At 43.7% G+C, this 24,061-nt stretch overlaps 1 protein-coding gene across 3 annotated transcripts in view; it reads right to left on the minus strand.

Moving 5' to 3' along the window:
* Positions 1–24,061, minus strand: part of MAVS (mitochondrial antiviral signaling protein) — a 154,010-nt gene that overhangs the window by 104,166 nt on the left and 25,783 nt on the right. Inside the window, exon 2 of one of the 3 annotated variants that reach the window (XM_069204763.1) lies at positions 4,949–5,148. The exons of the other annotated variants lie outside the window; for them this stretch is intronic. The gene's annotated coding sequence lies outside the window, so the exon portion shown is untranslated. The remainder of the gene's footprint in view (positions 1–4,948; positions 5,149–24,061) is intronic. 3 annotated transcript variants of the gene reach the window in all.

Below are 24,061 nucleotides of genomic sequence, written 5' to 3' on the forward strand. Positions count from 1 at the left end.
TGCTGACATTCTGTGTTTCTGCAGCTTTGTTTGCTACCTGTGAATTACTGTTAGTTGTTGCTGCTGGCTGGTTTGCTGCTCTTGCACCAAGTGCTATGACTACCATGCTGACATGGCCAGTTGAGGAGCTAGGTGCTGAGAGGGTGTGCAGCACTTGCTTGACGTTGAAAGCAACTAGTGGGATAATAGCGGTACAAGCATATGCTGAAAGGATGATAATCTGATGATCATGCAGGTGGTGTGATAGGAGAGAAGGTACCATCTGATGTGGATTGCTGATGACCTAAGTCGAGTGAGTGGTGGGAAAGTATTTGGCAGGAGGGCGCACAGTTAGTGCTATTGCTGAGGCTCATTATATCACAGTGCTGGTGCTTATGTTTGTTGAGTTTTTGCTCCAACTCTACTAAGTATTACTAGGGCTCGCTTCACAGCAGAGCCTCTTAACAGAAGAAGAAGTCATGCAATGCAGCTCATGCAAAGTGCCCATCACTGAATGTCTGAGATGTGTGACAAAAGTGTTTGGCAAAAGTATACAGGAATGCCCACGTAGCGTATCAGGACATGTTGGAAACCAAGACAACACTTGGAAAAAGCTGTGGATGGTCCTAGTGGGAAGAGCACAAATGCTCTTCAGAGGATCTTTGTTTAGTAGGACATAGATGATCTTGATACAGAGGATGATCCAACGCGAAATGGTTTGTTTGGCGACCCCTTGCCTTTCTTCGATCCAGAGAAGCATACAAGGCACTGGTCATCTATTCTGTCTTGTCACATGTGGTCAATGCAGTATGACACCACACATGTGCGAATCAACCTATCCAAACAGTACTGCTCCTCCAATGGAGATGAAAAAGGAAAACATATAAAAGAGTAATAAGCTGTCCTCTGTGAAAGCAGAAACAAACTTAGGTAAGAAATATGGGCAGGTGCAAAAAACAAAACTATGTGGGTAGAAAGCAGTGAAAGGTGGACAAACTAAAAGGGCCTAACGTTCTTCAAATCTGTGAGCAAAAATAATTGTCACTAATGAAACAGGTGTTAGAGTTAGAAGATAAACCGGGCAAATGTGCGTTGTCTCAAATAGATATGCCTTAAGATACAAGATTCAAATCCCACTGAGGAACAAAGAATAGAGTGGGAGGAAACAAGCAAACCTGCTAGAAAGCATGTCACTAATGGTGATTTAACCAGTGAAGATTGGTTTGGAAAACAATTGAAAGCAGTGCTGTGCAAGAGGCAATGAAAACCAAATGATATCAAACAGGTGAAATTTAGAAGAATTAAACTTGTTCCAACTACCTGTAAAGATGGATTTGGAAGCAGGCTTCCTGACTGTCAAAATAACATCTGCAACCTCCCGATAATGGCCAAAGGATTCTCACTACACAATCTCCACACGTTAGCTGCTATGTCTAGGCTGGAAGAACAGGCCATCCTGCTACAAGAGCAGCTCTGCTCTGAACAGGAGAGGTAAGGTAATTACAATTCTGAGTGCAAACAGATCAGCAAACCATCTGCTGCCACCAGGATTACCTCAGCTCAGTCCTTCTAAACTTGCTGCAGAACTTTCAACTGAAATGAAATTGGTGGAATGCATACAGCAAGGTCTAACCTCAACTGAACCTGAAGGCATACTCATGGGAATCGTTCAGAGAGACACCTCTTGTTCTAGGCCATGGCAAAGAAGCCCACAATTGGAAAAAACAATCTGGAGAAGCTCACCTCAGTCACTTCAGGGTTTAACTCCCACTTGTCATCCTCTAGGATGGCACAGCTGCTGCATAAAGGAAGTCTATAGAGTGAGTTGCTACCGGGAAGATGGGTCCTTGCAGACCTCATTTCCGTAGGTGAATCTCCTCCCAACATAGGGTACACAATCCGATGCCCCCCTTTTAATGGACATTAGTGGTGTTTTCTGACAGAAGCTGAATGTTACTCATGTAGACTGAAAGGAGAAAAGCCTTCATTATAAGAAGTTGATGGTAAAATGCAGTTTGTGGAGGAGAGTCGCCATCCTTTGGATACGTTCTCTGACCAACGATAGGGACTCACCAGTCTATCATCCTAGTACAAAATGTAAGGACTCGCGACCATCACAGTGAAGCTGTCATGACTGCCAGCACCTTAGTAAAGGCAGACAGAACTGTCACCTGTACGAACAACAGATTTGCAAACTGATAGTGCTGTGTTCCCATCATGAACTTCAAGTGGCATTTGTGGACTGAGAGGCTTGAAGGATAAACGAAGGTGTCTTAAAAATCCTGGGACACCAAATAATGCCAACAGGACTTGGTTGAGTGACACCTTGAACTTGTCCTGCCAAACTAATTTGCTTGGGCAATCATTGTAGCCAATTAATTAAGCCGTAATTACCACCATGTTGTATCATTTAAATTCAATCATTGAAGCTTGTTACAAGTTTCAGTCAGACAGTATTAATAAGCACTTTATATGTGTTCGGATTAGATCATGGGTACTCAAACATTTTGCAAGGGGCCACAAAGTTAGTGTGACAGCAAGGATGTGGTCAGGGAGGAGTGGTAAAGGTGGGCGTAGTGGAAGCAAAGCATGTATATCATGTGGTTCAATTGCAAAAATTTGAAACCAGAAAAACAAGAATCAGTCCCCGCTTTCGCACTTGACCAAATTGTGTGATCCTGGGAAACTGTTTTATTTCACTTTCCCTCCACTTACTTTATAATCACGTATAGGAGGACCTTGAAATACATGACTTTAAAGTGTGCACTGTACAAAACTTTCTCCTGTGTTAGATTTAATAAACTATAATGTTGTCCATGTAAATTAGCAACTCAGGCCACCCAAAGGGTGCACATAACAACTGAGTTGGCTCTTAGTTCACTATTAGCGTTGCTGTCAGGGTGGGAGGAAGCATTAATATTTTCAAATCCAAGTTTGAAAACTATAATTTTAAAAAAATACTTCTCAATGCACTGATGTAATCTGATGAACTAAAATAAAGCGGTTCTGCATGTTAATGAAATACACTTTTTCAATTTGAAGAGAATGTATATGTACTTTTACACATTTGTTGCAAGATGTCTTCCATATAGTCTGACTGGATAAATATTAGATTCACATGTCAAGGGGGTGTGGAATTTATATAGCCCTGCACCAGGGACATGATGACTATCAGGAATGAACACAGGACAAGAAGTTCTAAGATTCAATTAGTCTGCCAGACTCCTAGATATTATCTATTGCCCTTCTGCTCCTAGAGAAGACACAGAGTCAAATGTTTCATTTTACAATCTGAACGTCCATGTATAATTATGTTAAGAATGTAACCAGTGCACGGCTGTGGGTGCCACAGCACTCAATGTCAATCAGTTGGTGGTAACTGTATCCAGTAGGTGGCGCAGAACATTACATAATCCTCTTCTTGGCTCAGGGAACTTGTCAGATCATCTCTTCTTTGTCAATGATAGGTGATCGTAGACTGAATACACAGTGCACAATGTAAGCATACCGCCGAATTTCACCCTGACTGAGTGAGTGAGGGGCATGTTGCAGGTTTGCAACTGAAGGCAAGTTTCTTAATCAAATGGTATGTTTTGCCTAAGCTATGGAGGCAGTCAGATGATTGCACACTGCTTTCTCAATTTGTTGATGGTGTGGAAGTGTCACAACATCAGCCACGGAGAACGAGCAAGAAGAAACATTTTACTACAGAATGCATTTGAAGATTCCCTCATAATACTATTACATTATATTCAGATGTTCTCAGAGTCTATTCAGGTAACATGAGTTGATATATAGGATGTAATGTTGCCTGGGACAGCCAGGTTGTCCTTGTTTATGTACACTGCATTCAGTGGGACTGGGAAAGCCTCAGTCTCTCAGTGTAATGCTCACAATACTGGTGTATTACAATGTCACACCCAAGATGGAAGTAAGTATAAAATTGGCTTATGTTAGCACAGGCTTGATTTCTAACACATTAAACACTAACATTAAAAAAGGGCTCCACAGCAGCGAGCGCTTGAGTGTTTTAGGTGGGGGGGGGGCACTGAAAGGGACTTTCTTTCAACTGTCCTATAGCTTTGACTCAAGTGGGCTGTCGAACATGGGGAGAACACACTAGCATCTCTGGGAACTACTGCCTTCCAAGGTCCAATTTTGCATGTTGTTGTGATCAGATTACCAGTCTTCTAACCAATCAGCTCTCACTTCGTGCTTCACCTCAGTCCATTCCTTGAACTCTTAAATTGTCTTCTGAAGTTTATGCACAGCTTTCAGGTTTCCAACATCTATGCGTAAGTTATCAAGATCAGGTTTTACTTAGTATCTGACAGGACCATAAGTGTCCCCTGCAGCTCCTGTGGTGCGCAGGGGCCCCTGCTTTAAACATACTGGAGGGGGTCCCCTCAACCCCTTATCATGTGAGTGTGGGGGCACCTTCAGAATATTTTGCAGGGGAAGCCCTCCTGTTTTGTTACGCCACTGGTATTCGGGGATGTGTTGTCATGTTATCCCATTAAAAAATCAGGACGACATGCCCCACAAGGCAAGGAAAAAATCCTGGACTGGATATACTCGTGCAGGGACCTCCACAACTTAAAACGCTGCTTCTCTCACGTCTCCGCCCCATCCACTTTGTCTGATGTTCTGATCTGTAAATGTTGCAGCCCTTTGTGCACACTGTACAGTTACAGAAGCCTGCTTGATATGCTTTCTGATGCTTCCCACCTGCCCAAGATCCTTCTGTTACTTATATCCATTACCTGCTCACCTCCACCATTTCTCTACTCACACTGCTTACTCCCTGCGTAGCACACAGACCTTTACATTCTTGAGCCCTCCCTCTTTGTGTCCCTGCAGAGCCAAGCCATGGTTGTAACCTCCACTTAGGTGCAACTGCTTCATATGACATTTTGCCATTTTTAAGTGCTATAAATAGATGTTACTTTTGTAAGTGCACTCCACTTACCAACTTCAGAAAGACGCAAAACGGTGTTTCCTTTGCTGGGATTTCAGTTAGTGGCCTGCAGACTAAAGTAGATGTCAGGATCTGTAACTTCCATTCAGTTCCAAGTGGGGCCCAAAGATGCACCAACTGCAGTTCCCGTTCTTCCAGCTGCAGTGTTGTGTGAGTATAAATAACAGAACCCGTTTGTCTCCTGGAGAACTCTGTAGAGTAAGACGTAGGTGTTAGAACGTAGCGAAGTGAATGCAGGTTTAGAATGTTGAGTTCCCAGTTACTCGCAGGCTAATAAAGACGTGTAATAGATAGCTCTGTGAGTGGTGTATTCATTGGCGGGTAGCCAGGTACACCAATCTGTAGACTTTACCCCCCCAATACATCTGTGGTCACTGCTTCAATCTTTACACACTCACCCAACTGTTATCTGCCTACTCTCATTGAATCTGCCTCCATCAATAACTGCCCTCTGGTCAGTCTGCTCGTTTCACTTCTGTCTCTCGTGTACACTGCACCTACACTTTGGCCTTAGCCCAACGCCGCCTTTGCTATTGGGCTTGAGCCATAGCACAGTTTCTTTCCCCGGCGCGTGCCATGCTCATCTTCTTGCCGAATAAGAATGCCAATAGTTTGTTTTTAAATAAATAACACTCCTAACTACATTTCAGTTGTTTCTAAGTGTTAAAAGTAAGACATGATGTTGTTACTCATTGAAATGGCGCTTTATCTACTAACTACAAAAACATGGAAGACTGAGGGCCTCATTAGAGTCTGACGGTCACTGGACTGCCAGACTTGCGGATGGCGGCCAGACCACCGCCAATGCAGCGGTCCGTGCACCACAATAAAACCCTGGCAGTCAGGCTGCCAGGGAACCGCCAGCTCCGCCAGGATCAGAGATCCCAGCTGTCTTGAAGTAGGTGATGGTCCCAATCTGCTAGGGCAGCGCTGCTTGCAGCAAGCAGTGCTCCCCTGGGATTACGACCTCGTTCTCCGCCAGCCTTTTCATGGCAGTAGCACCGCTATGAAAAGGCTGGTGGAGAACCGCTACAAGGGGCCACAAGGGGGCCCTGCACTGCCCATGCACTTGGCATGGGCAATGCAGCCCCCTCCCCCCGGCTACCACCACCGCAATGTTCACTGTCTGACAGTGAACACTGCGAGGTGGCAAGTGCACTCTGCGAGCTACAGCATTGCTGCTGGCTCGATTACGAGCCGGAGACAATGCTGTAGCCTGTTTACTGCTAGGCCAGCGGGTGGAAACTCAGGTTTCCTCCGGCTGACCTAGTGGGAAACTCTTAACAACTCTGGCGAAGAGGTCGCCGCATAGGTGGCGGCCAACCTGTCGGGAGTTTGGCAGACAGTCTTCTGTCCGCCAAACTCAAAATTAGGCCCGGAGTCTGTCTCACCAGAATTTCTGCTTGTTGCATGCAGATTCTACCAGATGTAGGAAGCGAGCATTAACCCAATGAGACAGTTTGCACATTTTGCCTCTATGCTCTTCTGCCCAGCATCGTGAGCCAAAAGCAATTGCTCTAAGTTCTCCCTTTGCGCCCCAGTCCAGTCACTTGCTGCCACCCAGCCACATAATTAAATGGCTTCCTACACCCCATAATTGATCTGCATGCCTTTTAATTGCTCTTGGCAGCTTTGGCTCCACTTCCCACTCCCTCTATTTCCTCCTGCATGTTTGCCTTTACCATTTACTGGGACTTAAGATTTCGGAAAGGTTTCCTGTGCCCTCCGTACCCTTGCCCTGTACCAGAACCCTGCTCCCTAAATCTATCCCTTGTTCTAGTCACAGGAGCTCCCCGCAACTCTCTCCAACTGTTCCTATGTTCTGTCCTGCCAAACTCCCTATTGTCTTTCATCCCTTTTTCCATTCCTAGCATCTACCAGTGCACAGCAGGAGCATCCACTCACGTTGCTGTCTTCCCAATGCTAACCAGGACTGCTTCAGTGACAGCTATGTGTCCCCCAAACTCCCTTTCACTGATAAAGTCAGTCCATTGTTGAAATAGCCACTCTTATACTTCCTCTCCCCTCTATGTATTGTCGCGTCCTGGCTTGGGTGGTTCAGCGTTCGCTCTGTTCTCCGTGGCGGACCTTGAGCTCCATTGTACATCCAGCTAGTCCATTTTGCTGCCTTCTTCGCCTGGTATTTTTAGTCACCAACATATCCTTTCCGGTTGTGAAACTTCACTTGTTTGTGCATTTGTGCAGCACTCTAACCACTCTGGCTTAATTATACTTGCACTCTCATTATGGTCTCCTAATAGCCTACTATTTTCAACAGGGCGCTTCACTGAAACTGGTAATATTTCTTTCCTAGTTGACATTTCATGAACTCACCATCACTGCACCAGTTGCATTATCAAGCCTCAGCAAGATCTTTCCTATACCAGTGACACAGTGGAGGCAAAGTGAGATGAAACAGTTGATAGTAAAGAAAAGGAGGGTTCTGAAGACAATACTGATGAGAAGACACAAAAGAGTAACTACTGAAGAGAAAGGAGTATGGGATCTGTTGTGTAAGTGCGGTATCTAGGGTTACAGAAGGTTGCAACTGCAGAATTTAGAATGTGATGGGCTTTTTCACAAAGAGATCATGGAGCTTACAATAGGAGGGGAGGCGAAAATGATATGTAACAGGTGGGAGGAGTGGGGAAATGGATAAAGCTAATAGTGGGACAATTGAACAATAGTTAACCATATGGTGTGCCAGTGGAAGAGCTATAATGCCTATGGAACGTGAGAAGAAAAGTAAACATGTTTAGCGCTTATAGGTAGAGAACAGTATGGAAAATAATTGTTTGCTTTCAGGCAGTTTTCTGCAGTTTTCACGACTATTCCCTACTAGAGGGAGGGGAGGAGGCGAATTTACTTGCAAGTCTGTAGAAGACTAGTGATTCACTTAATAAGGTCAATCTACTTTATTTATGCAGTAGGAAAGACAAGTGGATTGCATTACAGGACAAAACAATTTCTACAAAACTTTGCCTCTCGGACAAGTTGATTTAAAAAATAAAATCCACGCCCCTGATACATATCTCTTCATGATACTGCCCAATATTATCTCTAAATGAATAGTCACCTTCTGATTTCCAATTTAAGTTATGCCCTTCCACTTAGGCATTCAACACAATCTTCTTTAAATGTACAAAGCCTGCCTGCAATTACATGCAACTAATTCATAAGTAAAATCATTAATCAGATTTCAGTTTGAGTGAATGAAAAAGGATTTGTAGAACACATGGCTACTCTGAGATTGTCAGAGATTATCATGCCACCCAAGTGCTCAAGGTAAGGTCAACAAAAAGGTTTTCAACGCTTTTTCAGAACTGTGATTCATTTTGAATGTCATAAAGATCAAATGGGAGCAGATTCCAGGCCTGAAAGGCCAAAAAGGCAAAGGAGGAGCCACCTCTCCCAATAAGGGTCCTGTCTGAGACTTGGTAATGGGGAGGGGGGATCTTGCTACAACCCTCACGGTTATTTTGTGATTATTCACGTAGAACCCTGATACTCCTCTGCACCTCTGCTGAAGATATGTGGCACTGTCAGCTGGCACTTGTAAGACTGTCACCTGTTTATATAGCTTGCTACAAACAGACACACCGCACCCGCTTGAGGCTCTCAGATCCCACTGGGAAGAAGACTTGGGAACCAGCATCTCGGAAAAGGCCTGGGAGACTATCTTAGAACAAATCCCAAAGGTGCCCAGGAATGCACAATTTAAATTGATTAGCTTTTACATACTGCACAGGGGCTACCTTACCCCAGATAGAATTAATAGGTATTTCGGAGAGGCTGATGCTTCCTGTCCTAGATGTGGTGAGGTGGATGCTAACTTTCTACACAGGACATGTGCCTGCTCTCATTTAAATACATATTGGGAGAGGGTCACACAAACACTATCGGAATTGATAGGCGGGGGGGGAGGTTCCCATTACCCCAGACCACTGTCCACTTCATTGGTTCCCCCACACGTCCAAACCCAAAGTGACCAGCAAATTTCAAGACTTGGGGTTGATTTTAGTCAAACAGGAGCTCACGCGCCAGTGGAAGGACCCAAGGAGTCTGAGTCTTTTAATGTGGCGCAAGGAGCTGGAGAAGTGGGTGGACTCTGAGGGGACTCTGTTGTTGCGGGAAGAGCAACAAGGCACTGGAAACCTGGAGACTGCCCAGGCATGGGAAGGACTGATTGGCAGCTTGAAGAACCCAGACCAGCCCTCACAGAAAGCATCACCAATGGCCTCTCCCTTTAGGGTGCCCTCACCTCTGAGGATACCCCAGTAGCCACATCCTTCCCCCATCCTTATACTCTGACCCGACTTTCCCCACATATCCACTTGTGGTTCCTGCAGGACCTTACCACAGCCGGGTCTTCATTAAGCCACTGATGCTATTTATGCTTTGTTCTGACCTTCCGACTCGGGGGGAGGGGACTGTGAGCAAGGCGGGAGCAAGATAGATGGATTCCATGACGATATGTGGTATTACCTTGATATACTGTGACATGCATTTCCCTATCATTGCTATGTTTAACTGCATTTGTTCATCAATAACCAATAAAAACTGTTTACAAACAAAGGAAGAGCCACCTCTTCCTTGAACTTTTAATTCTAGGGACCACTGTCAAAAGAACATTGGCCGAGTGCAGTGCTCTCGTTTGATGGTTAGAAATAATCCTCTCACTTAAAAACTGAGGGTCTGACTCGTAAAAAGCACAATGAATCAACGCCAGAGGTTTAAATACAATTCTCTTCTTGATAGGCAGCCAGTGCAGTTCTGTCAGGGAGGTGGATATGGAGACACAACAAGGTAGTTTACATAAAAGATGTGCAGCCGCATTCGGGGCGACTTGCAAGCTCTTGATCGGATACTCTGGTTTATCCAGACAGAGAAAACTGGTGTAGTAAGGACTTGATGTAATTAATGCATGGACCACCTTACAAACAAACTTACAAACTTTCTTCACTAGTTTAAGACCCCAATTTATTATTTTAGAAAGTAATAGGCTTAAAGGGCCAGATGTATCAAACATTTTTTGCGATCGGCTGTTTGCGATCGCAAAAATGCGTTTTGGTATGTAACAAGTTAAATTTGCGATTCGGTAACTTGTAACCGAATTGCAAATTTGATTTGCGACTACATCCCGATTTGGTATTAGGAAGGGGCGTGTCAAGGGCGTCCCTTCCTAATACCGAATCGCAGAAGTATGTAGGATTGTTTTGTGACCGTGAATGCAACAATCTCAGTTACCACCTAATTCAGGTAGGTGGTAACCCATTCGCAAACCTTTCATTTTTCATTTTTGAACGCACCCCGTTTTCCTTTAAGGAAAACAGGCGGCATTTAAAAAAATAAAAGATTGCTTTATTGAAAAGCAATCACAGACATGGTGGTCTGCTGAGCCCAGCAGGCCACCATCCCTGTGATTGTAGTCATTCGCAATGGCTTGCAAATTGCGACCTACCTCATGAATATTAATGAGGTAGGTCGATTTGCGAGCCCTTGTGAATCGCAGTTATGAAACTCCTGGAGTTTCATACATTCCAATAGCGATTTCTTAATTGTGATTCGCTTAAAATCGCAATTAGGTAATCGCTATTGTAAAAAATGATACATCTGGCCCGTAGTTTTATCTTCCCAATAAACAGAGTATGCACGTAAAATATTTTCCTTAAAAAGGCTATCCTAATTATATTAGGGTAAGGAAATGTCTCTTTTTGCATGTTCACCCCCACATATTTGGATAATGCTGCTGGTTTTTCAATTTTGAGAGTGCACTGAGGCCTGCTAACCAGACCTCAATGTTAGGGTTCTGATCCTATATAAATTGCATGTCGAATTGGATAAATCCAAACGGCAAGGACTGATTTACTTATAAGTCCCTAGTACATAGTACCCAGGGCACGTAAGGCAGTGCGACCACTGAGGGCTGCAGCACTGTTTGTTCTACCCTGTGTGACAAAGTACAAGATTGCTTCCAGCCTGCACTGCATACTGGAAGGACAGTGTTTTTGCAGCAAGTTCGACCTTGACATTCACACCAATGACAAAGCATCCCTATCCCTTAACACTATATGTACGTTTCCCCTAAGGAAGGCCTATATAGCCCCATGGTAGGGAGCTGTATTTTGTTAAGTAAGACATATGTCCTGATGTGTTTTGAAAGCAACACTGCCAAACTGTTGTTTTGCTGTGGAGAACGTTAGTAGCCCCACTGGCTAACAAAGGGCTACCAGTTGTCATCCCAACCTGGCTAACTCCTGAATGACACTACCTAATTGGGCCATGTAAAATATCAAATAATCATAGCATTAAACCCGACCTGAACCCAGGTGGAATTTAATATCACTAATAAAGGTAAGCAACTTTTTTTGAAAGTTGCCACTCTGTTCCAGCTAATCCAGCCACCTTACAAAATGCCCTGGCAAACAAAGAGTTTTCTGATTGCCTGGGGAGACGTACAAACGATTCCCCAGCACAGGAACAAAGGCCGTTGCTGCAGAGAGAGGTGTCACTCCCTCCCCAAGGATGATCACTCAGGATGTTAGCCCAAAAGGTGAGCTTAAAAGGTGTAGCCGCCTTTGTGAGGGAAGTAGCGCCAGCACCCCTGAGCAGGAAGCTTTTCGTTCCTGCAAAGTGGAAAGAGAGTCAAGCAGGGAAAACTGGACCCAAACCAGTTATTCTATGGGCTACAAAGCTCCTAATGACAGCAGAAGGGTTCTGCCACCTTGAAAGGGGCAAGAATGTGGCACTCTGGGATAGTCAGATGTCACACATCAGAGGAACGTCATCACTAGGGAATAGGGGACCCAGTAGCCCATTGGCTAGTGACCGTGTTGTCCCCTCAGGATACTTTCTTAAGATAAATATGGCAACCCTGGCACTCTGACCCTCAGATCACGCTGGAATTGGAGACAAGACTGAAGAAGGACTGCCCAGCTGCCCTTGTACCCGCACACAGAGAGGCAGCACTATTGAAAGGACTGCACCTGCTACACTTTGGGCTAGCAAAAACTGGACTGTGCTTGTGGCTCCTGGCTCAGGGAAATGTTGATTCCCAGCCCCAACCTACAGAAGTAACTACAAGGATCAGTCGGCTGATCGCCTGGAACAAGCTCCAGGGACACAAGAGCTGAAGTTACACAAACCAACAAGTCGGTAGACACTGCAAAAGTTTTGGTGCTACCTGTCACCGGGCACCCAAGAGGACCAATCTGAGATAGCCAAAAGTTGCACCTGAGGCTGCCTGATCCAGGAGTGCTATCCAAGTCCAGATTCATCACACCCAAGGGACACTAGCCCACCCCTAAGGATTTCACCCCAACCGCAGTGCACACTGACTGGTAGCCCAGCATTGGCTGGTCTGCTACTGCAACGTAGAGGACTTCGAGTGACCCCAATCTCTGTGGCCAAGTTCGCCCCACTTCACTTGTGGACAGAGGATCACCCACAAAGTCACCCCGTCAACCGCATTACAACCGGAGCATACTTTGAGCATCTTTTGCTTCATTCCTCAGCATCAGTACCACTCCATTATCATCTATGGCGATTGTCCTATAAAGTTAGCATTGTGTTTAAAAAATGTTCTGGTGGCTAGGTAAACTGTCCAAAGTGTCCACTCTGACACACTAGACCTTCGTCCTGCTGGAATCGGCCGCCCAGCCCGTCTGGAGTAGCCTAACTGTTTCAAACTTTTCAAAAGTTTCCAAAGCTTTTGATGACCAGTGCTTGTTTGCGTTTACATTTAAAAGTAATAATGTTTTCTAAAATCTGTATCTCCGGAACCCTCCAGTGGATTGTATTCATCAAGGTCTTCAAAAAGTTATTAAAATATAATCTATTTTTAAAAAAATTGTGTCTTCTTTCTTTTGTGTATCGTTGCTTTCTCATTTTATTGTTTTATGCTGTTAAATGCTTTACACATAGTTCTTGCCTTACTGCTCACTGCCACAGCTACACAGGGTTGAGCTTGAGGTTAAGTAAACAAGCCTGACTGAACTCAAGACGGTATTTGTGAGCGTACTGCACAATAAGGCCCCACAGCCACATCATATCGTACACCCAAATCCTCCCAATTAGCATTTCAAAGTAGCTGCAAGGAAGTGTAGCACAAAATTAACATTTTAATAATGCCATTCATCCCAATGGTTGTAGTTCACACACTTTCCATTATCTAAGACCATTAAATCGCAACACAATTATTAAAGTACTAGACCATCAATATGTATATTATCTCAGAAACGTTTTCAGATACTTCTGAGGTACAAAGTGAAATCAACACAAAAATTACAAAAATAACAAATGCTGTCTCAAACAATAATTATACTTTGTTGATGATGCAAGTTACAATGTACTCAATAGATCTCCAGTGTGACTCAAACACCTCCCCTGTTACCGATCTAATTTAAATAATAAAACTTCATTCATAAAGTGAACTTGATGTCTTTAAATCAACCCCTTACAACATATCTTTGTTCATTAAAAATGTTCCTGCATATTTCAATGCTCATAAAAAGGCGGAGGGACTTGAATCCTTGACGAAATGAGATTGCTACTTAGTAATTTCACTGTTTTGATGCTACACACTATGTCTCCAGTCGCTGTATTCCATTCAGATCATCTCCTTCAAATAGTCACTCCCTGGTCCTTTAGACGCACATATTAACCATGATTATGGTCTACATTAGAACATTCATAAAATGCCATGGAAACTCGACTTTCCAACCACCTCAATACACATAAAAATGTTCACTTTCGTAGATCTGTACATTATTATAAATACATTTTGATTCATAAACAAATATTAACATTAAAACAAGGGGATAATTAGTTAAAGAGCTTTACTACGTGTTGCAGAACATGGAAATATCCACTCTACAAGTCTGAACATTCAAGGTATCCTGTCATTTTATTTGATTTATCCTGAACAATGTGATGAAGCTGTTGCAACCCTTGGCCTAATAAGATAACTTCTTCACACATACAGTGTGTTAACTCAGGCTTATGTTTCAAAGCACAGTGAACTTTGACCTTAGTGAATCCCTGGTCTTCAACACATACATTCTCAGAAAGAATATTATCCATATCAGCCATTCATCATGCGTCTTTGATGTTCAACGATATGGGAATCTACATTATGATATAATCAGTCATCACGTCACATATAGATATACATTATAAATACTGGATCTACTGAGACCTATTTTAAATGATGACAACTATCAGGCACTTTGGAGAAAACTGTGCGAAACAGGATTATGAATGGGATATTTAAATGTATTTAGCAGTGTTTGAATTGAGAATTTAGGGCCAGATGTAGGAAAATTGCAAATTGCGACTTGCAATTTGCGAGTCCTTCCGACTCGCAAATTGCAAGTCGCAATTTGCAATGCAGAACGGTGTCTCAGACACCGTCTGCGAGTCGGTATGGGGTCGCAGAGACCCACCTCATTAATATTAATGAGGTGGGTCGCAAATTGCGGCCCCATATCGACTATAGGCACTCGCAAACATGGAGGCCTGCTGTAGTCAGCAGACCTCCATGTTCGTGACTGCTTTAAATAAAGCAGTTTTTTTTTTTTAAGTGTAGTCCGTTTTCCTTAAAGGAAAACGAGCTGCACTTAAAAAAAAAATCCGAAACCTTTAGTTTCGGTATTTTGTTAGGGTAGGTAGTGGTCCCCATCCACTTGAAGTGGATGGTAACTGCGACACCATTTGCGACTGCATATGTGGTCGCAAATGGTATTGCATACCACTCCGAATCGCAAATAGGAAGGGAACACCCCTTCCTATTTGCGATTCTGAAATGCATTTTGCGAGTCGGTCCCGACTCGCAATATGCATTTCTGAATAGGAAAATGCGATTTGCGAGTCGCAAACGGCAATTTTTGCCATTTGCGACTCGCAAATGCTTTCCTACATCTGGCCCCTTGTTACAATATTGATGAATGTAAGGAGTCAACTGTTTGATGATGAATGTATGAGGTACAGAAAGAGGTTTGAGTTGCAAGGTTAACTGGGAGATTAGTAGACTGTGAATTACCTGTGTGTGGTCCTAACACTCATAATATTAGAGTGAGGTAATTGAACTAAACAGAATGATTTGAAATGGTAAGGTGATAATTCTGGCTAAATTATTGCTCCTAAATAATGTTCAAACAAATTAGTATAGGCACTAATTCAATTCTTGAATTGCATGCATTTTGGTTTAGGAGATTAAGTTGATTATGTTAGATATGTAGGCAAATGTTATTAGGAGCGTGCTGCGAATCTGCTTGAATGATTTTCTAGAAGCGTGTTAATAAAAATTACTCATTGTTTTGTTTTTTATTTATGTTTTTAGTTATTCCTGGTTCATGGTAAGCTGTGGACCTAAAGAAGCAATATATTATTGTAAAGAAATGGCTCCCTGTTGCATTTACCCCCCACTTTTTGCCTGATACTGATGCTGACTTGACTGAGAAGTGTGCTGGGACCCTGCTAACCAGGCCCCAGCACCAGTGTTCTTTCACCTAAAATGTACCATTGTCTCCACAATTGGCACAACCCTGGCAACCAGGTAAGTCCCTTGTAACTGGTACCCCTGGTACCAAGAGCCCTGATGCCAGGGAAGGTCTCTAAGGGCTGCAGCATGTCTTATGCCACCCTAGGGACCCCTCACTCAGCACAGACACACTGCTTGCCAGCTTGTGTGTGCTGGTGGGGAGAAAATGACTAAGTCGACATGGCACTCCCCTCAGGGTGCCATGCCAACCTCACACTGCTTGTGGCATAGGTAAGTCACCCCTCTAGCAGGCCTTACAGCCGTAAGGCAGGGTGCACTATACCACAGGTGAGGGCATAGGTGCATGAGCACTATGCCTCTACAGTGTCTAAGCAAAACCTTAGACATTGTAAGTGCAGGGTAGCCATAACAGTATATGGTCTGGGAGTCTGTCAAAAACGAACTCCACAGCTCCATAATGGCTACACTGAATACTGGGAAGTTTGGTATCAAACCTCTCAGAATAATAAACCCACACTGATGCCAGTGTTGGATTTATTAACAAATGCACACAGAGGGCATCTTAGAGATGCCCCCTGTATTTTACCCAATTGTTCAGTGCAGGACTGACTGGTCTGTGCCAGCCTGCTGCTGAGAGACGAGTTTCTGACCCCATGTGGTGAGGGCCTTTGTGCTCTCTGAGGACAGAAACAAAATCCTGCTCTGGGTGGAGGTGTTTCACACCTCCCCCCTGCAGGAACTGTAACACCTAGAAGTGAGCCTCAAAGGCTCAGGCTTCGTGTTACAATGCCCCAGGGCACTCCAGCTAGTGGAGATGCCCGCCCCCTGGACACAGCCCCCACTTTTGGCGGCAAGTCCAGGAGAGATAATGAGAAAAACAAGGAGTCACCCACCAGTCAGGACAGCCCCTAAGGTGTCCTGAGCTGAGGTGACCCCTGCCTTTAGAAATCCTCCATCTTGATTTTGGAGGATTCCCCCAATAGGAATAGGGATGTGACCCCCTCCCCTCAGGGAGGAGGCACAAAGAGGGTGTAGCCACCCTCAAGGACAGTAGCCATTGGCTACTGCCCTCCCAGACCTAAACACATCCCTAAATTCAGTATATAGGGGCTCCCCAGAACCTAGGAAACTAGATTCCTGCAACCTAAGAAGAAGAGGACTGCTGAACTGAAAAACCCTGCAGAGAAGACGGAGACACCAACTGCTTTGGCCCCAGCTCTACCGGCCTGTCTCCCCACTTCTAAAGACACTGCTCCAGCGACGCTTTCCACAGGGACCAGCGACCTCTGAATCCTCAGAGGACTGCCCTGCATCTAGAAGGACCAAGAACTCCCGAGGACAGCGGCTCTGTTCACCAAAGACTGCAACTTTGAAACAAAGAAGCAACTTTGAAACAACTCGTGTTTCCCGCCGGAAGTGTGAGACTTGGCACTCTGCACCCGACGCCCCCGGCTCGACTTGTGGAGAACAAACACTTCAGGGAGGACTCCCCGGCGACTGCGAGACCGTGAGTAGCCAGAGTTGCCCCCCCTGAGCCCCCACAGCGATGCCTGCAGAGGGAATCCCGAGGCTCCCCCTGACCGCGACTGCCTGCTTCTAAGAACCCGACGCCTGGTAGGGACACTGCACCCGCAGCCCCCAGGACCTGAAGGATCCGACCTCCAGTGCAGGAGCGACTCCCCAGATGGCCCTCTCCCTTGCCCAGGTGGTGGCTACCCCGAGGAGCCCCCCCCCTTGCCTGCCTGCATCGCTGAAGAGACCCCTTGGTCTCCCATTGATTTCTATTACAAACCCGACGCTTGTTTGCACACTGCACCCGGCCGCCCCCGTGCCGCTGAGGGTGTACTTTCTGTGTGGACTTGTGTCCCCCCCGGTGCCCTACAAAACCCCCCTGGTCTGCCCTCCGAAGACGCGGGTACTTACCTGCTGGCAGACTGGAACCGGGGCACCCCCTTCTTCATTGAAGTCTATGCGTTTTGGGCACCACTTTCACCTCTGCATCTGACCGGTCCTGAGCTGCTGGTGTGGTAACTTTGGGGTTGCTCTGAACCCCCAACGGTGGGCTACCTTGGACCCAAACTTGAACCCCGTAGGTGGTTTACTTACCTGCAAAAACTAACAAACTCTTACTCCCCCCAGGAACTGTTGAAAATTGCACTGTCTAGTTTTAAAATAGCTATATGTGATTTATGTGAAAACTGTATATGCTATTTTGCTAATTCAAAGTTCCTAATGTACCTTACTGCAATACCTTTCATTTGAAGTATTACATGTAAATCTTGAACCTGTGGTTCTTAAAATAAACTAAGAAAATATATTTTTCTATACAAAAACCTATTGGCCTGGAATTGTCTCTGAGTGTGTGTTCCTCATTTATTGCTGGTGTATGTACAACAAATGCTTAACACTACTCCTTTGATAAGCCTACTGCTCGACCACACTACCACAAAATAGAGCATTAGTATTATCTCTTTTTGCCACTATCTTACCTCTAAGGGGAACCCTTGGACTCTGTGCATACTATTCCTTACTTTGAAATAGTGCATACAGAGCCAACTTCCTACAATTATTGTGAAACACGTTGAAATAGAAATACATTAAAGAATATTGAATGAACCACACAATTGTGGCCCTCACCTTTCTTTTGAATAAGATGAAAAATGGGGACTGGATCTAATGTTACATGGGACATCACCACCTGCACTGGCATTCTTTAGATCAACTCTTTCCAAAAAACAGTGATGTAGCTGCTGGAGAGTTTGGATGGGCTGAGAAGGCTGATAGCCACAAAATGTTTGGTATTGTTGGTGCTGTGAAGGCTAATGGCACAAACAGTATCCCTACTACTTTGAAGTGCTGCAGGAAGCAGTCAGCTATCTCTCTAAATAGCTGATAACCATGAAAAGCACATACATGAGAGCAGTCTGGACATCTCCTGAAAATTAATGGAAATGCACCCACACATGCCGAAGCAGTTTTACGGCTGTATGTATGGAACAACCAATGGTGTCAGCAAGGTTAAGACCAAGCTCCAAGATCTGTTTCGACATGTCCAGTCCATCACTTACCAGGTGAGAAAATGCCTTTTCATATGGTCTGACAGGCTGATAACAGTAAGCTTAGCCAATTACCACAAAGCATACACAGATTAACCAAAAAGGCAGGTGGCATTAGAAGTACAGAGGGATAAAATGCCAGCAGGAAATGTTTTTCAACCTCTCGACTTCCAAAAGACTGTTGTACGGGAAATTACATATGGCCAAAAGAGCAGGGAACGTCACATTACGGAGAGGTACCCTGGCCATTGGCATTTCGTAGGTCTAAGTACAACCCAGCATCAGTACTGAAAAGAAGCAGGAGTTGATCGGCTTCCAAGCTGTCATCCTTAGTGCTGCCATAATCATTTTTGTCCTTGTCGTCCAGAGGTAAGTCTTCTTAATTTGAGCTGAAAATGTAGTTCCAGTGGTTGATTCTTTGAGCCTTTTGGGAGGTGATAATAATTTGAGATTTCATTGAAATTATACTTTGCAAAATGGACTTTCAACACCATGGCCGGTGACAAGATTGGCTCCGTGTTTGGCAGTGCCAGCATTGTTGAAAAAAGGCCTATATGAGTGCAGGGCGGTGAGCAAGCTGATTTCAAATTTGTCTTAGGTGCTGGTGACCGTGGAGGCAAGAAATCAGCAGCTGTCGAGGTAGGAGCCACCACAGACACAAAACCCCCACCCCACTGAATAGGGTTTCCCTCTCTGGAGTGTCCCAGAGCCATCCTGAAGAGACTGAGTACAACAGGCACGAAGGCCACAACCTGCACTACCTCGACTGATGCATCCATGAATTCTGGATTAATCTTTTTCAGAACTAAATTCTTGCCAAATAACGAGGAAGAGTATGTCTTGTGGAACAATGCTGAGTCTTCATATGCTCTGGGAATCAGAGCCTTTTCCTCAAGGAGGAAGAAGCTTCATTCTTCCTATGGCTGCCTTGTATTTTTGTGGAAAGATCTCTTAGGAGAATGTTCCCTGGAAAGGGAGAGCAATTTGGCACATCCTCTCAAGCCTTAGCCATGAACACAAAATTGTTAGAAGGAAAAAGTGGAATTTATTCTATGCTATACATTAGAAGAAAAAGTCATAATATAACAAATTTACTGTCACAACCCTCTTGGCATTTAACAAATCTTTATCTTCAAGTTATGATCTGGTGGTAAGAAATGAGAAGGCAGAGTGAATATTCCCATGTTTGTCTTATTTAGATGATTACTTTTCAAAATGTGTCTCTGGCATAATTTTAAATTTCTGAAGTCGGCCTACTAACTTTTCAACCTTCTTTTCTCCTTAGAGATCACTACATATATGTGTACATACATGGATGTGTTTCTTTACATTTCCCTTTATTTGTTGGCTATGGCCATTTTTCTTGATGGCTATGGAAACCTATCCATGATACTTCATACTATAATGATGTTAATAACTCCTACCCTCAATGTCCATTATGTTCATAAATGGGGTACTGGCCATTTTAGAGGTAATTTGATATCACACAGATTTGATAATGCTTCATCTCCAATGAGGAGCTATGATTCATCTACATCAGTGGTTCTCAATATTTCGACTTCTGTGGACCCCCACTTAATCATTACTGGGACCCAAGGACCTCCTATAGTGAGACTCTTTTGGACCTAAGATGGTTCCCCATTTTTTGCTTCAGTTTATATTTTACACTTCACATGTTTTAGATCTGTTTCCACTACTTCCTTGGGAGTCAGAGTATCAAGTTTAGGTTCCCATAATCACCTTCCACCCCGGTAAGGTTAGAAGTTCGGTTGAGGCACTGTGAGCTAGCCAAGAATTGGGCTGATAGCTCCTGATGGTGTGAATGGACCTTGTCTCCCACATTCTGAAGTTCTGTCGCCCTAATACGGATTCCTATTATCTTAGTTGGAACCATATGACACACCTTGAATCATTATTGGAAACCGAGGACCTTGGCCTAAGCATTTTCAATGATTTGAACAGCAAGACAATACACAAAAATACAGAAACATGCATTCATCAAACAAATACACAAATGATGATACTCAAATGAGGCCACTCATCATCCACACTATATTCTGTTTGATGCACTTGCCGTGCTCCCACAAATCAATCTGAAGATAATAATTTAATTTCAGCCTTTAAGTTCCAATTCTTTCACATTTACAGAAAGGTTTAACATTTTCAATTTTCAATTTTGCTTATGGATTCATACACACAGTTGCGGACCACCTGAGTAGGCTTCGCTGACCCCCAGGGGTCCCTGGATCACAGGTTAAGAACCAATGATCCACATATCACGGGAATTTCTATATTTAATATCAAATGTTCCAAAATGTGACCACAAATCTTATGGCATTATGGGTATTGTTATACGGTTCACCAGTTTTTTAACTTGCGATATTACCTAATTTTCTGAAATTTCTTAATTTCATTCCTATCAACTTTACTTTATGATCTTAAGCAAAATCAAATATTTTGAATATGTAATGAAAAAGAAAGGTGAAGATTTTGTTGGTAATAGTAGCCCATGGGTAACTCATGCATCATAAACAAAAAAACTAATCAAGTGTTTGTATAACTGGAAGAATCAATGGAGGTTACTGCAATTTTACCTTCAAAGACATATAATGCTGAGGTAAAGTCAACAGGTGCATTTTATACTTGTTTCATTACTTTCTTCTAAGTAAAATATGAGTAAGGTCAATGTGGGAATAGGGAGTAGTTCAGCACCTCCTCTAGTTTTTAGAAATATTTTTGGATTCCTCTATATCTTCAGTAATCTTTTCAGTAAAGGTGTGTTGTCCGACCGAGTCACTTTTATGACCTTCTACTTCATCCACAGCAGCATCTATGAAAAACCATAAACAGCACAGTAAAAGCAAAGTGCATTTCAACAGGAAGGTGAGGAATACAAAGTTATTGGTCTGAACTAGCCTAGTCTCTGGCATACTCGACAATTGGATGACACTCCTTGTTGCATAGAGAGAGAAACAAAAACAGGCACAAGTGTCAAGTATCACAATGCAGGAAACATCAGGAAGGCTTGGTGGACTGATTGATATGTGGCACAAATCATCTCTAAAGAGTGCCTCCACTGATGCATCTAAAACTGTGCAATAGCTGAAGGGCTGTCCAGGAACGTGTCAATGAAATGGCCCAAAACTACAGCCAATATCAAATCCACAGAAGTTCTTGAGTGCCCAAAGGCTGTGAGACTGTACACACAGTCATGTTACCATCTGCAGTGATATCCCAGAAACTTAGAGGCCTAGGGTTGACACAGGATTGTGCCCATCCACAGAGACTCATGGAGAGTAAGAAGACTGTTCTTGGATGAAAACAGAAAAGACACAAGATAATAAACCCAATGAAAATACTAACATCATTCCCCCTAGAGATTATGCCTGAGCTGGTCTGCGTACCCCTCTCCATCCACTGAACACAGACCATATGGAGCTCTGCCTAATTTAAATCTCCCTTTCTAAAGTCAAACAAAGAGATAAGATGAAAACACAGCACAGAAAGTGTCTAAGACCCCCTTCTTTCAGGGATAAAGATCTTACAGATGCATAGTGTCAGCTATCCCAGTCCACCAGGGAGATAACCCAGCACTAAACTTAGCTGGTCAGCGAGCATATACAGGAGAACTAGTGCGTGGTAAACTAAGCACTTGGCATCATTCTAATCCAAGGAATGAAGTTCAGAAAACAAAATAAAAACTGACCTCTATGAAAAATACCTCGGTCCACTGGAAAGCATGATAGCAAAATCAAGGTGGTCCAGCCAACTACTGCCACTGTGGCAGTAGTTGGCTAGACCATCATTAACCGACACTAATGTGGGCAGATGGGGCTGGGGGGAAAACAGTAACAGCATCAAGAACTGAACTATAAAACTGTTTCCTACTTTAGCCTGATAACATCCCCTATCACTAGCACTTGGGTCAATGCAAGCATTTAAAAATAACTCATGCACCAGGTACAGGTGGGCTTCCCTCGTGTGGATATTTCAGCATTACAAAAGTAATTTGAAGAGTAAAAAGTGAGAACAGGTATCTTGAGATAACCTAACTATTGGTATACACTACAGAAATTCTACATGAAGGCATACACCTTAGAAAGTCTCTACAAAAGTGACAGTGACAGACTGAATTGTCACGGTGCACAAATAAATTGGTGGCTATATAGACAGGAAAAAGCAACATCTCTGAAACTATTTTCAGCAACCCATAAGAAACTGGCAAGAGAATGAAAGGACGCAGACGCAACAATATATATTCAGTGCCTGTACAAGAAATTGTTCTACATTTACACAGCTATGGAAGAATGTAAAGAATCAAATTAGGCATTCAGTGGCAAACGGCCATCAAATTAACACAGGTGAAACTAAAACTTTAGTGCCCTGCCCCCACCGAAATATCAGAAAACACAGGGCAATATGCCACCAAGTAATTCTGCTGCCAAAAAATGGACTTTAGGATCACACCTGAAGGAATGATGCTAAGGTGTTTAGGATGATAGGGAACATTGGCACACTAGAATAGGTAACAGAAAGAAGCTTAGAAGCCAGTGGAAGCACAAACGTTTGATTAAACCATTTCAGAAGTACCATTCTTAGAAAGACAATGACCTTACATCAGTTTGAGGCTTACATTCTGGCGAAAATAGACACCTCAAAACAAATTATAACTGTCTAGCTCAGTGTATATGGTCACAAAGATCTTGATGCCCAAAGGCCAGGAAAAGAACTTGGGGTCAATGTTCACCAAAATATGGGAGTTAGAGCTTATCACTAATTATTGTGGTCTACCAAGACAAATCTATTTTGTGACACAATAATGTCCCTCTCCTTTTCAGAATCATGAAAATAACTCAGTCTGGCTATCCATCTACTTAAAGAGATCTATAAATGACCCAAAGAGCTGCAGGCTGACCAGGCTAGAAGCTCTGGAATGATTCTCCTCAATAATATGGATGACATACTATAACCAGCACACGGTGGCTTTGGGGTCTGGTTGCAATGTGGACCAGGTCTTTGTTTTTAAATCAATATTTCTACAAATGCTCCACGAAGAAAGACCTAGGAAAACCCCTAGAAATGAGAATTTTCTGGATGCATGGGATGAGGCGGTCCATACTAACATTATTTAGGCCTAGGGATTCTCTAGTGTACGTAAGCCAATAATGTTATCTTTTCTATATGTCCAACCCGAGAACAGATTGAGTAGGAAGTACTGCCAATAGTGAAAAGGAGGCTAGTGCTTGAAGAGCTATACCAGTCTCTAAGATCACATATAGAATTTGAGAGCAATGAGAAGAGAGACTAAGGCCCAGATGTAGGTAGGGTTCCTTTTGCGAGTTGCAAATTGCGATTCCCAGCGACTCGCAATTTGCAACTCGCAAAAGGAAATGCAGAAAGGTGTCTCAGACACCTTCTGCGACTCGCTATGGGGTCGCAAAGACCCACCTCATAAATATTTATGAGGTGGGTCGCAGTTTGCGACCCCATAGCGAGTCTAGGCACTCATGGGGATGGTGGCCTGCTGGAGACAGCAGACCACCATGT

This window comes from Pleurodeles waltl, chromosome 1_2 (assembly GCF_031143425.1).
Source record: "Pleurodeles waltl isolate 20211129_DDA chromosome 1_2, aPleWal1.hap1.20221129, whole genome shotgun sequence".
NCBI classification, from domain to species: Eukaryota; Metazoa; Chordata; class Amphibia; order Caudata; family Salamandridae; genus Pleurodeles; species Pleurodeles waltl.